Genomic DNA, 13,855 nt, shown 5'->3' with positions numbered 1-13,855 from the left:
AAAAGTTAGCTGAGTATGGTGGCGTGTGCCTGTAATCTCAGCTGCTTGGGAGGCTGAGGCAGGAGAGTCACTTGACCCGGGAGGTGGAGGTTGCAGTGAGTTGAGATCATGCCACTACACTCCAGCCTGGGCAACAGAGCCAGGCTCTGTCTAAAGAAAAAAAAAAAAAAGAGAAAAGGAAGAAGAAGAAAAAGGAGGAGGAAGAAGGAAGAGGAGGAGGAAGGAGGAAGGAGATGACACTTAGCAGTAGTTACTATGTACACTCAGCGCCTTCCCATTCCTTATCTTATTTAATCCCAATGACTGTCTGATGCAAGTCCCATTGTTATTCTCCCCTGATAGCTGCAGACGAGGAAGCTTACAGAGGTGGAGTCGTCGCCCAGGGTCACACACTTGGTGAGCAGAGAGCTGGGATACGAACCCAGCCAGCTGGGGGCTGAGGAGGCCGAGGGAGAAGCAGCTGGCGATGAAGCCTAGAAAGGAATCAAGTCTGCTTCCTTGCTTGGCCTTCGGTGCCATTGACAGCAGACTCCCCTCAGCAAGCAAAACTTGCTGCAAATTGAGCTGTGAGTTTCTTGCAGGGTGGAGCTGCCCTCAGCTGAGTGGAGCTGGGAGGTGAAACAGGAGTGTGAACGATGTGAAGCGCCCATTACAAATTTCTGGCCGCCATCTAATTTTAGAGGCTTCACGTTTCAGTATGAAATGTTGTTGTTCGTGCCACCAAACTAGGAAACAGAATCATGCCAGGAGAAACCCCCTCCTCCACCAAGTTTGATGCTGTAAAAATGTCTAATGGGGAAATCTTCTCAATGGTAAATTACTCCACTGCCTTCTTTTCCTCTCATTTTGCATTGGAGCTCTCCTCAATTCCTACTGGAAGATGTTCAAGGCTGGGCCAGGAGAATTCTGGAGACTTTTTCCCGGACTTGACATAGCCCTGGCATTCAGCAGCCCCCTCCCTCTCACGTGGAGTGAAAATCAGGAAGACAGCAGAAGGTGGCAAACCTACTGTCAAGAACCAGAGTGTCAGGAACCAGATTGTAGTGATAAATTGCTACATTGGCTGAACTAAAAATTGTAATAATAATAACAATTAACATTTATGCAGCATGTACAATGCTCCAGTAAAATATTCTTTTAAGGTCACGATGTACCTTTATCATGATGTTGTCATAGTGTATCTACAATAATAGCAGCGCTAGCTAACATTTATTGAATAATTACTGTGGTTACTTTATCTGCATCATCACATTAATCTTTAAAACTTCACAACAACGCTTTGAGCCTGGTGCTTTTATTATTCCCATTGTACAGTTAATAAAACAGGTTTACGTAGTTAGTGGCTGAGCTGGGTTGCAAACTCAGGCACGTCTGAATCCAGAGCTGAATTCTTACCCACTCCAGAGACTGCCTCTCAGGGCAATGTCCATTCTCCTTTTATTTTCTTTAAGCACCTGATCATTCTAAAAGCATGTATTCCTCTGTGTGTGTGAGTTACATACACGTGTGTGTGTTTCCCTTTCTTTTCTAGGAGTTCAGGCTCATGACTGCTTATTTACATGATGTGTTGGTGTCAAAGGTGGGTCAAAAGTCTTCTCTACATACCCAGCTTCCTTCCACTCTAGGAGTTTAACTTCTCCAACATTGTCGTGGGGTACCTGGTGACCTCAGTTTCTCCTCTCCGCTTCATCCTGGACTTCACCTGAAGCTTGAGCGACATGTACAGCTTCATTTACCTCGGACAGGGCAATGGACAGAGGTAAGTTTCTGGGACCAGAGGGGCATTGTCTTATCCTCAGTAAAGGGAGTGCAGAGGACGGATGGAAAGGACAGGAGAGGACTGACTTCAGAAGGGGTCAACTGGGATTGTTCCAGGCAAACTAGATGCATGTCACTCTGCTTTGCTCCCTTCTTGCAAAAGGATGTGAGAATACATCTTCGCCATCCTTTGACCTGTGAGGCTGGCCCCATTACTGAAGTATGGAACTGAGAGGTGCACTGAGTAGAAGCAGTAACAGGCAGCAGGTGCTTACCTGTTGGCTGGCTTTTTCTCTCACTCTTTGAAGGTGCAATGCCTCATCTTGATACTGGATCACTTCTGTAACTACCAAGTTTTGCAGATTTGCCTCCTGGAATCTGTGATGCTTCTGTGAGACTTCTCCTTCAATGAGATGAGGGATAATTAAGTAGCCTGCTGCATCTTACCTTGGCCTGCCTTCCTGTGAGATGTCTACGTGTGCCTGTGCACACACACGCCTGCGCACACACAGGCATGCACACACACATGCATCCACACACCCATGCATGCACACACACACATACATATAGGTGTAAAGTTTAGTTACATTGGAATTATTTACTTGTTTTCAGAACACTAATTGTAAATATGTGTTTATATCACTGAATCACTAGGACTTCCCCATTTCTGCCTAAGTACCTGAAGTTTCTATTTCTCTATTTTTCAAAATTATTTTTAAATTAGAAAAATAATACTCAAATACAATATCATTTAAAAAGACTCAAACAATACAGAAGGGACATATGGGAAAATGTGAAAAAATCCCCTTTATACAACCAATACTTCAAAATGCTCTCATTCCCATCTTCCAACCCTCTAACAATAGAATAACTTCATATTTAAACTGATGGTCCTTTTCCTATATAGTGTAAGCTTAGTGTGCAAAAAATATCTACAAATCTTTTTGAAAGCGCCACTTTTCATACAAGTTTTATATTCTATGAAGAGAAAATCTGGTAAATGTTACTTCTCTATACTGCTGCCAAGTTGCTTCTCTGAGCCCTTAGACAACTTTTACCCCGTTTCCCCCCTTTGCCTTATTGGTTGAATGTGGTTTTTGAATTGCTAATGGGTCAGGTGTGCCATGAAGGAAATAGCCTGGGCTTTGGAGTCTAACTTGGTTGGAATCCCAGTGAGATCCCTGTTTAGTCTCACGGACTGGGTAAACTGTATTCATTCCTTCTCAGGAATCAAAGGCCAGGACTCTGCAGCCACACTGCTGCCCGGGTTCAAATGCTACTTTCCCCTTGACTCAGTGGAAAGCTTTCAAAAACCACTTGACCTCTCAGTGCCTTAGTTCCCTCGCCTGTGAAACAGGGAGAACAATAGTATCTCCCTCTTAGGGTTGTTATGAAAGCTTAAACTTACTTCAATGCCTGGCACATACACAGTGAGGGTTAAATAAGCCTAGGTTGCTTTTTATTACCCTCCTACGTGTACGAATTCACAGTGATGTAAGTCTACCTGCAGGTGATAAAGATCCCGCCCCAGGTAACACAGACGGATGCAATCAAACCATTATTAAGCTAAGCTCCTTGCAGAAATTTTCACCACCAGGGCCCACACAAACACAGAAAGAGTTCTGCTCAGACTCAAAACAGAGAAGTGACCCCCAGCCCCACCTTTGTCTCATCTTCCACCCCATCCATGCATTCTTTAGATTTCAGCTGTTCTCTTCCCTCCCAGCTCTTCTATTCTCTTTGTCCTCACCAGGCCACGACCACATATTTCACACCCCTCCTACCAAACCACAGAACTACTCCCACCTCTGTCTGTCTCCCCTCCTATCCACAGGGTCAATGCCTGGCCATCTGTTTGGGTCCTAAACTGACACTTGGAGCATGTAACATCCACTAAGGAAGCTTTGTCTTAATTGCCGCCCTTGTTGATCACAATGACATTCAAAATCCTTCATCAAGGTTATCTTCAAACCCTCCCTTCAAACTAACCTCTCCCTGTGCTCTAAACATGTCTCCCAGAATCCCTTCTCTGAGCCAACCAATTCAAGTTTCCCACGGGATGTAACTGAGACGCTAGAGGGAGTTGGATGAGAACATCTTTAAAGCCTTTTTGGCCCTGTAGATCATTTGTAGACATTCTACAAACCTACAAATAGTCACCACACTTACTATGTGCTAAACATTATGTTAATTGCCTTTGTTTTATGCACATTAGCTCCTTTAATTCTCATAATAGTTTGATGAAGGAAGGTGGTATTTACTATCCTGTTTTACAGACAGAAAAGCTGAGTCTTGGGGAAGATAAATTGTGGATCCAAGGTTACCCAGCCAAGATGAGCAGGACTGAAACAGAGACCCACATGACACTGTAGTCCCGCTCTGGGTGTCAGAAGAGTGCTGCTTCCCCCAGCTTCTGTTGGCCTGTGTTAAACGTTTCCAAGTTGATCCTCCGGCCTACCCTCACCCCTATGTTTTCTTTCTAATACACAAACAGATGAAAAATAAAGCATGAGTGCTTCTGCCCTAGGATGGCATACCAGAATCACCAGACGACAGACACTGGGGTCACGTCAGACCTGGGAATCAGAATCTCTACAGATAGGTATTTCGAAAGGTGCTCCTTAGATTGGCACCTCTGGTTAGAACCCTGCCCAGGGATTGGGCAAGTTGAGCCAAAGGCTCATATCTGGCCGGTGTTCATTGCTTTGTTGAATCACACTTAATCCTTTGGTTTTGGTAGAATCCTGCAAGTAGACTGACAGCTGCATGTTTGCAGGAAGGTTAAATATTTTGACAGTGCAGAAGAGTGCTGCATCTGGAGGGTTCTGGGTCCAGCTATAATCAGACTTGCCTGTCCTAAACAAATGGATCGACAGCTTCCGGCATCCTCACCTTACTTCTGCATGGTGACCAATATCCTGAGCTTAATTACCTGACAGCCAGGAGGTAGGGGGCAAAGGAAACCTTTTAATTTATAGTAAGAAGTGATCAGTTCCTTTTTTGGGTCTTAGTTAGAATCCAGGTGTACTTGAAACAATAAAACCTTGTATAGTTTTCTCCTATAAGAAACTTCTTAGATATTTACCAAAATCCTAGAAAAATATATATTGGTCAATATACCACAATTCCCACAAGAGGTAAATATTCACAAAATTTACTTTGGGCAGTGATGCTACAAGAATACTAAAAGGCGTTGACTTTATCATCAAGTGAATTATTTTTTAAGTTTTAAAAATTTAAATCACAATATGTTTGACAAGCTCCAGCACTAGGAAAACACCTTTGCTTTAAACAAAACTACCTTTTATCAGCAAGAACAGTTACTAGAGCGGGAAATAAGGTTCTTTTCAGTTTTAATAATAGTATCTGAAATGAAATAATGTTACAACTCTCCCCTCTAACCTTGTAGCTAGACAACTTAGAATATTTATTTATTTCTCCTTCAGAGAAAATAAGAGTGGATGTTACCTTTAAGCAACATACACATTTAATTAATGAACGCAAGGAAAATGATTCTGGCTGTAGTTAAATCGGGCACAAGCATGTAGGATTTAAGAGATCTGACCTTAAAAATGAAGAAAATATTATTGTAATTACTCCATTTGCTAAAAACAAATGATGTGGCATTTGAATTTAAGACTTCTATCAAAAGCAGTTGAGTGTCTCTAATCAGTTCGCACCTTTACATTTTAATGGAGTTGAGGTTGAGCCGTTGCATTTACAATTATCTAGGCTGACTTCATGCCTTCGAAATGACTTAAAAAGATTAGCATTCATGGATTATTTATTAGCTCCTTGTGAATGTATTTCCAAGAATGGAAACAACATATTGCATCAAAGTCTAGTTTCCAAATTTAGCTCTTTTAATTAACAACATGACTGTACGATGCTGCAAAAGGTGTCTCTGAAGTCACAGGACATTTTGTCATGCTTTTCCCTTCAAGTGCATCTTTAGTAGCAGTCTTTGTTCCTTACAAGCTCAGGGAGAATGTTGATTCCAGCCTTGGTGGCTGCCTGAGATGCTCTGTAAACACTGCGGCTAGCAGAAAGCAGGCTGCTCAGGGGGGCGAGGCAGCTGATCCCAGCCTGCTGCAGCTATCACTGATAGGGAATGCCTGTCTGGGGCTCGGCAGAGTACTCAGTGACACAATGGCACTGGCAGTTTAACCTAAACACACTTTCTGCCTAGATAACAAAAATGTCACGTGTGAGTCCCTGACAGCAACCCCAAAGGAGCTCCAGGTTTGAGGCAGCGCTGGCAGGACGTGGTCTATCTGCCATCTGAAGCCCTTCATTGCCCGCCTGGCTGTGAATCTCACCTCCTCTGTAGTGGAAAACAGGTCGAACAGACCTGGCAGGCAGGCAAGGGACAGCAAACCTTGCAGGGAGGGCCTAGTGCTGAAGCTAAGCCAGCCCTTTGAGTTCAAGCGCAAAGGCATGCGATGCCAGCTTTGCAGGGAAGATAAGATTCTTCCAAGAAAAAGCAGAATGAGAGAGAGATATACACAGCTGCAGTGGAGGACTTGGAAGAGAACAACGCTAGGGCCTGGATCCTGCAAGACTCTCCTCTGGAAAAGCAGGAGAGATAAAAGAAAGGAAGGAAGCAGGGTCACTGCAAGTGTGGGATTTGTCTTATTAAAATCTGATACTGTGTGGCAGTTTGCTTCACTCTTGGTATAAAATGTCTGAGCTCCATGTTGAAGTAAATGTAAGCAATATAAATCTGCCATTCCCACGGTGAAAATAATCCATATTATTTAAAATATGAACTGGGATAGATGACAGTTACAAACATTATACTCGTTCTTATTATAATTCTTACTAAGCTCAAGGAATAAAAACTGGGATGATGAAAAAGAAGTTCTGATCATAAGGACTGATGTTTTGGATAAAATACAAACCAACCCAGAAATGATGAAAAAAATGTGCCCTGCCTGACTTACTTTGTGGCTTTGCTGATGGAGAGTGCAGCAATCATGCCATTTATTCATTCACTCACTCACTGAGTCATTCATTCAGCAGCTATCCAACAAGAGCTCGCTGTTGGGGCAAAGACACCGTGCTGGGGACACATAAATGCATCACAAGTGGAGTCTGTCCTCAATGAGTTTATACTCTAATAAGAAAGAGAAGGCAAGTCCACATGTAACTATAGTACAAGGCAGGATGTAATAACTGCAAAAAGGGACGTGAAAGAAAATGCCGTGCAGGATTGCACCTCACTAGGGGTGGGTTTTGTTTGAGCTATCTTCCAGTGGATGGGCAGAATTTGGACAGTGGAGGTGGTGGGGGAGGTGGTAAAGAAAATCCCAAGAATGCTTTGGTGTGGAAGGTCCAGCAATCCCTGCCTGGTTTGTTGTCTGTGTCCATGAAGGTGAAGCAGGAGAGGAGCACTTGAGTGCCTCTCTGCGAGCGCAACTGACCTGGCACCCCTGGTTTTTCTAACTGCCTCTTTCTGCGTTCTCTGGCAAGACACCTATGGGCTTTAGGCTATTATTTTTTATTTTTTATTTTTGAGACAGAGTCTTGTTCTGTCACTCAGGCTGGAGTGCAGTGGCATGATCTCGGCTCACTGCAACTTCTGCCTCCCAGATTCAAGCAATTCTCCTGCCTCAGCCTACCTAGTAGCTGGGATTAAGGCATGCACCACCAGGCCCAGCTAATTTTTTTGTATTTTTAGTAGAGACGAAATTTCAGCACGTTGGCCAGTCTTGAACTCTTGGGCCTCAAGTGATCCGCCTGACTCAGCCTCCCAAAATGCTGGGATTACAGGCACGAGCCACCACACCCAGCTACTTTAGGCTATTTTTAAAAATGTTGTTACTATGACAAGCCAACTTCTAAACAGAATTTTAATATATATAATTAGAGCAAAAAAAGTACAAATATAAGTACATGAAGAAAAAATTAAGAAAACATCACCCATAATTCTACCATTCACTGAACATTGTGTGAGATAATCTATTAGATTTTGCTATTTATCATTCTATATTTTTTAAAATTAAAATTATATGTTACATATGAGGTTTTATAAAATGCTTTTACCATTTATATTCCAAATATTTTTCTATACTGATGGGTATATATTCTGATATGTGCTTCTTAGTCAGGCTTCTGCTGGCATCTGGAAGATCCTCTGTAGGAGGTGGCCCCTGTGTTGAGGGTCTGTGGACTGCACTGCCCTTTCAGCTGCGCTCCTCTGTGTGTAGAGCTGAAGTAGGCCCATGGTGTGGGGAGAAGGCCCTGTAGAAGCCACAGGTGAGATACCATGAGCTGGGAGTGGGGTCACTTGGGTGGACAGTGACCTGACCTGAGGATACGGGGTCTCTGAGTCCTGGGAAAAGCACAGACCAGCATTATCAGGCACAGAGTGCTTCCTTTGTTTTTAGATTGACAGAGAGGATGGTAATCTTACTCACTGGGCAAAGTAGGGGAGGTGGTGACATTACTCTGTTTGTCAGGGAGACCAGCAGCCAAGGGAGGCCACAGACACACTCAGGGGAGATGAGCATAGCCACTCCCTAGAATGAGGGTTTTCAATGTTTGTTTGAATGTTTTAATTGTGATAAAATAAACATAACATAAAATGTACTATCTTAACCATTTTTGAGTATACAGTTCAGTAGCGTTATATATTAACATTCTTGTGCAACCAATCTCCAAAATATATCATTTTGCAAAACTAAAACTCTGAATAGTACCCATTAAACAACTCCCTATTCTCATTCCCCTAGCTCCTGGCAACCACCACTCTGCTTTCTGTTTTTAATAAGTTCGATTACTCTAGATACCTCACACAAGTGGAATCATATGGTATTTGTCTTTAGTGTCTAGCTTATTTCACTTGGCATAATGTCCTCAAGGTTCATTCATGTTGAAGCATGTCTCAGAATTTCTTTCCTTTTTAAGGCTGAATATATTCCATTGAATGGCATATTAGTCCATTCTCATGCTGCTAATAAAGACATACCCAAGACTGGGTATTTTATAAAGGAAAGAGGTTAAATGGACTCACAGTTCCAGAGGCCTCACAATTGTGGCAGAAGGCAAACGAGAAGCAAAGTCACGTCTTACACAGCAGCAGGCAATAGAGCGTGTGCAGGGGATCTCCCCTTTATAAAACCATCAGATCTTGTGAGACTTATTTACTATCATGAGACCAGCACAGGAAAGACCTGCTCCCATGATTCAGTTACCTCCCACCAGGTCCCTTCCATGACACACGAGAATTGTGGGAGTTACAATTTAAGATGAGATTTGAGTGCGGACACAGCCAAACCATATTAAATGGAGATACCACATTTTGTTTATTCATTCATCCATCAATGGATTTGGGTTGGGTTTCCACATTTTGGCTACAGTGAAGAGTGCTGGTATGAACATGTGTGTACAAATATCTCTTTGAGACCCTGCTTTCAATTCTTTTGGATGCATACTCAGAAATGAAAGTGCCGAATCATATGGTAATAGAATCATAGAATCTATGGAATCATTTGGTAAACAAATTTATGGTAATTTTAATTTTTAATTTTTGAGCAACCACCCTACTGTTTTCCACAGTAGCTACACCATTTTACATTCCCACCAACAGTGCTCAAGGGCTCCAATTTCCCCACATCTTTGCCGACACTAGTAATTTTCTGGTTTTTGGGTCATAGTCATCCTAGTGGGTGTGAGGTGATATCTCACTGTGTTTTTGATATGAATTTTCCTAACCTAGAATCAGTCCTGTAGAGGAAGTGGAGGTATGTCTGCAAGGGAGAGCCAGGCCCAGAGGCCAAGTTATAGCTTTGGGGTTGACTCCTAACCTGACACAACCCCATCAACGTCTCACTTTTCTCAACCATTCAATTGACGATGCTAACACCATCCTACCTCTGTTTTCTGTATCACTACTAAGCAGCATTGTACTAATTTCCAAGGAAAATAAAGCTAATTACTTTGTTCCCAAGAGCCAGAGCCATATGTAAACATGAGGTACTCTGGGCAACTTCTCAAGGATCTACCTAAACACCCACAGAACAAGGCAGGACCCTGAAGTCACATTCCAGCTAACATTATCAGCAGCTCACTCTAAATCTTTCAGTGACATCTATCTTAAAATATAATCCACTCTGAACCCAGTACTTATCAGTTTATCTATACCATGAGCCCAACCATATGTCTCCGCTTTTTCCCTCTTCAATGGCTTCAAACAAACTCAGAATTTTGAGTTTCAACTGTTTCGTTCTTGTAGCTACTAAGACAATAACAGATTAAATAGGATGAACCAAGCAGCCATACTTCTTGTAAAGTTATCCCCAGAGATAAATGTACAATGTTGTTTCAGAGGCTGTGGTGGTGTCTGCAGTGTAACTAAGGTTGACAGACTGCCTGCATGTGGGTGGCTGTCTCCTTTCCAGCTGTGACCAGCTGAATTATATCACCTGTCCCATTTGATGTATTAGGATATGCCCAAGCTCAAGATGCATGTTGCTGCAATAGGGAAATTAATGTCCACCACTGGAGGCAATTAATAATGATTAGGAGCAAAACAGCAGGGTTAAATCTGTGCATTTAACAGAGTGTTCATACACTTTTATACTATATTTCAGTCTAGTTGCTCAAAGGAAACAGAAAATCCTTTTGGGGGACTAGAACAATCCTATCTTAATTAACGTGTAAACTTAGGTGAAATGTCAAAATCGCTTCAATGAGACATGCTTATTCATTATTTATTTAATCCTCCCTTCCCGGGGTTAGAGAAAAACATTGCACAAAAGTAGCATAGTGTGGAGAGAAATGTTAAGACTGAGTCGAGAAGCTGGTAGAACTCTTGCACTTATTGAATTGCTGCATTCAATCCATGGATTGAGGTGAGTGAGAAATTCTTACCTCTTTTATTTTACAATTCTGCAGTTACTATATTTTTAAAAAGCAGGAAATTGGCAAACCATAGATTTGCAATGCTCAGTTTAGTGCAACTCCATAAAATCTGCCTGTAAAATGCTTAGTGGTAGGTAACTAACTTACGTTTGGCGACTAAAATCTGGATATAAATTTGAATAGTAGAAACCTAAGCTGAACAAGGGATTTTGCTTCAAAGGTTCAGAAAATATTGAAAACCGATGGGTTACAAATCTGTCAGTTTAATGTACATAAACATACACGCACCTCTGACTAGGCATTTATGTCACCACGTGTTAGTACAGAGCATATACAATACAAATATTCATTGATCAGTTATGTTATTAGGAAATTTCATTGAAAAAATTCAAATATAATTGGCTGTCAGCTGGACTTTATAGCTCGGAGAAGATTATATACTTAACCTAAGAGATAATGTAATTCTCATTAATTAAAAACTATGAGATAAAGGTCTTGGAAAACTTCAAACTGTATTTTATTATGATGGAATCGAAAAATAATTCCTTCTATGTGAATCTGCAGTGGCTACTGTAACTTTGAAGTTTTGTTGGCAACCTGGGCTCATGAGTCCAAGGCCACCTAAGGGCGTGGCTTCCCCTTGCATTTCCCCTCCATTGTGCTTTCAAGAGTGTCTCAGTCTGCATGACCCTCTAAGAGACTCAATTAAAAGTGAAAAATACAGTCAATTATCAGTTATTTGGCTTGCTTAACCCAGATATCCAGATATGCATTTGAACATAACTAAAATACTTGATTTTTTAATAGCACATATCAAATACTTGACATCATTTTTCATGTGGATATTTAGCATCTTGTGCTCAAATAGCCATGCACTAGTTTAGTTCCAATTATTCATGTATTTATTCATTCATTTGTTCATTAAATAGTCTTTATGCCCTCATCACCATTACTTTTCCATTTGCTTTGAAAATCTCACCATGGCTGAGCATGGCTAAGTTTCAGACTGGGTAAGCCTTCTGTTTATCCATCAGTGGATCACATCACTTGGACTACATTGTTTTTATTATTTTTAGGAATCTGTTCATTCGGCAGATATTCTTTGAGTACTCACTATGTGTAAAGCACTCTGCTGTATGGATCACAAAGATAAAAAAAAAATAAAAGCACAAAAACTATTCTCAAGCTTAACGACACTGACCAAATGCCAACATTGTGTTAGTCATTCTCCTCATTCTCACAACAAACCTGTGAGGTAGGCACTATTCCCATCTCCACTTGAGGAAATGGTATCTCGAGAAGACTGCTTTTTCCATATGACTTTCATCTGTCCAAGTCACACAGTGGTGATGGCAGAGTCAGGATTCCAACCTCGGTCTTCTGTTTTCTGGCTCTGAGGTCTTGCCACCACACAGCACTTGTCTCTTTAGGAGCTGGCCAGCCTAACGGTACATCTAGTGATTATGTTTACATAGCCCCTCTCCTGGCCAAAGACCTGTCTCTCAGTCAAATATTCCTGGAATATCACTGGCAAAAGTGCAGATTCATTGCATCTGTTCCAATTGTTAGACAATGCTGGTGCTTAAGGTGCAACTTTCCCACCCATGCCCCAACCTCCATCTGCAAGTAAAGACAATGCTGATCTTCCTAATGGCCCTGGCCCTTCCTCTGCACTTGCTTCTCAGCTTTCTGTTGGGTTCCTGGCTTTCCAGTCATGTGCTCTTTGGTGTTGACAATATGTTGGGCAGTTTCTTTTCAGTTTGATGAACCTGAGCTGCAGACTCAACTTGCTGTTCTGCCTCCTCCTCTAGTATAGTGCCCCTGTGGGCATGGATGATCATCACCCACCCCTTAGCCCTGGAGAGGCCACCTGGTGTACCAGCCCCAGGTCCTCCTGCCCTTCCTTACCTCACCGAGGAGGAAAAGACATGGGTAATCTGAAAAGACGATGCCCTAGTTCTTAAACAGAGTGCATTATAATCTTCTGGGGATTTGATTTAAAAAAAAATAGATACCTGAACCCTTCTCTAAACCTCCTGGATCTATAGAAGTGTATTTCAATCTGTTCCCCAGCTGAAGAGAAAGCACACTAAAACCCAAGAACCACCAGTACAATAAGAGGGTGCTACTGGCAAGCACACACCTTCCTACACTGTCATAAGAAACTTCATCAGTTTGAACCTTTTTTTTAACCTCAAGAGAAAGACAAAAGGAAATAGCTAATTTGCTAATTATTTCAGAAGATTATTAATCTTGCAAGGTGTCACTACACAGACTTCAAACATGAACAAAGTCATAGGGATTACACCCTTGGCTTTTAGCATTTAGTAAAAGAAAATTGAATCTCTCTACTTATAAAAGAAAAAAATCTGTATGCATTAGGGAAGTGTTGGAGAACAGCCCTAAAGTTTTGAGGAACTGTCCGAGAAACTGAGGATGAAAGATTTCACAGACTCAGTGCTTCTCCATTAGCCAGCACTGAGTCCAATTCAGCTCAAATATTAGTGGGACATATATTGGACCTATATAGCTAATTTTAAAAGCCAAAATGTCAGTGATAAGATGTACCTGAAAAAGAATTTAATAGGAAGCCAAGGAAACACATTTTAAAACTCTTTATGCAATGGATTACGTTTATTGATTTGCATATGTTGAACTAGCCTTGCATCCTAGGGATGAAGCCAACTTGATTGTGGTAGATAAGTTTTTTGATGTGCTGCTAGATTCAGTTTGCCAGTATTTTTTGAGGATGTTCACATTGATGTTCTTCAGTGATATTGGTCTAAAGTTTTCTTTTTCTGTGTGTGTCTCTTCCCAGTTTTGGTATCAGGATGATGCTGGCTTCATAAAATGAGTTAGGGAGGAAATTTTTGCAACCTACTCATCTGAAAAAGGTCTAATATCCAGAATATACAAGGAAGTTAAACAAATTTACAAGAAAAAAAAACATCAAAAAGTGGGCAAAGGATATGAACAGACACTTCTTAGAAGAAGACATTTATGCAGCCAAAAAACATATGAAGAAAAGCTCAACATCACTGATCATTAGAGAAATGCAAATCAAAACCACAGTGAGATACCACTTCACGTCAGTCAGAATGGCAATTATTAAAAAGTCAAGAAACAGTAGATGCTGGTGAGGCTTTGGAGAAATAGGAATGCTTTGGTGGGAATGTAAATTAGTTCCTGTTGGTAGGAATGTAAATTCGTTCAAGCATTGTGGAAGAGTGTG

The 13,855-nt window shown here is 41.5% G+C and overlaps 1 long non-coding RNA gene across 2 annotated transcripts; it reads left to right on the top strand.

The window, feature by feature from the left end:
- The first annotated feature begins 1,397 nt into the window (after window positions 1-1,397).
- On the top strand, window positions 1,398-8,348 carry LOC144340082 (uncharacterized). 2 transcript variants are annotated; one of them, XR_013415803.1, is made up of 4 exons: window positions 1,398-1,759; window positions 4,286-4,396; window positions 4,499-4,704; window positions 5,948-6,618. It is a non-coding gene; the product is annotated as an uncharacterized LOC144340082 (long non-coding RNA). The 2 variants fall into 2 exon arrangements; XR_013415802.1 differs by lacking the exon at window positions 5,948-6,618 and adding an exon at window positions 7,865-8,348 and having other exon boundaries at window positions 4,286-4,704.
- The last annotated feature ends 5,507 nt before the right edge of the window (window positions 8,349-13,855 follow it).

This window comes from Macaca mulatta, chromosome 3, assembly GCF_049350105.2.
Source record: "Macaca mulatta isolate MMU2019108-1 chromosome 3, T2T-MMU8v2.0, whole genome shotgun sequence".
NCBI classification, from domain to species: domain Eukaryota; kingdom Metazoa; phylum Chordata; class Mammalia; order Primates; family Cercopithecidae; genus Macaca; species Macaca mulatta.
The sequence above is the reverse complement of the archived record's forward strand: the minus strand, read 5'-3'. Positions and strand labels throughout refer to the sequence as shown.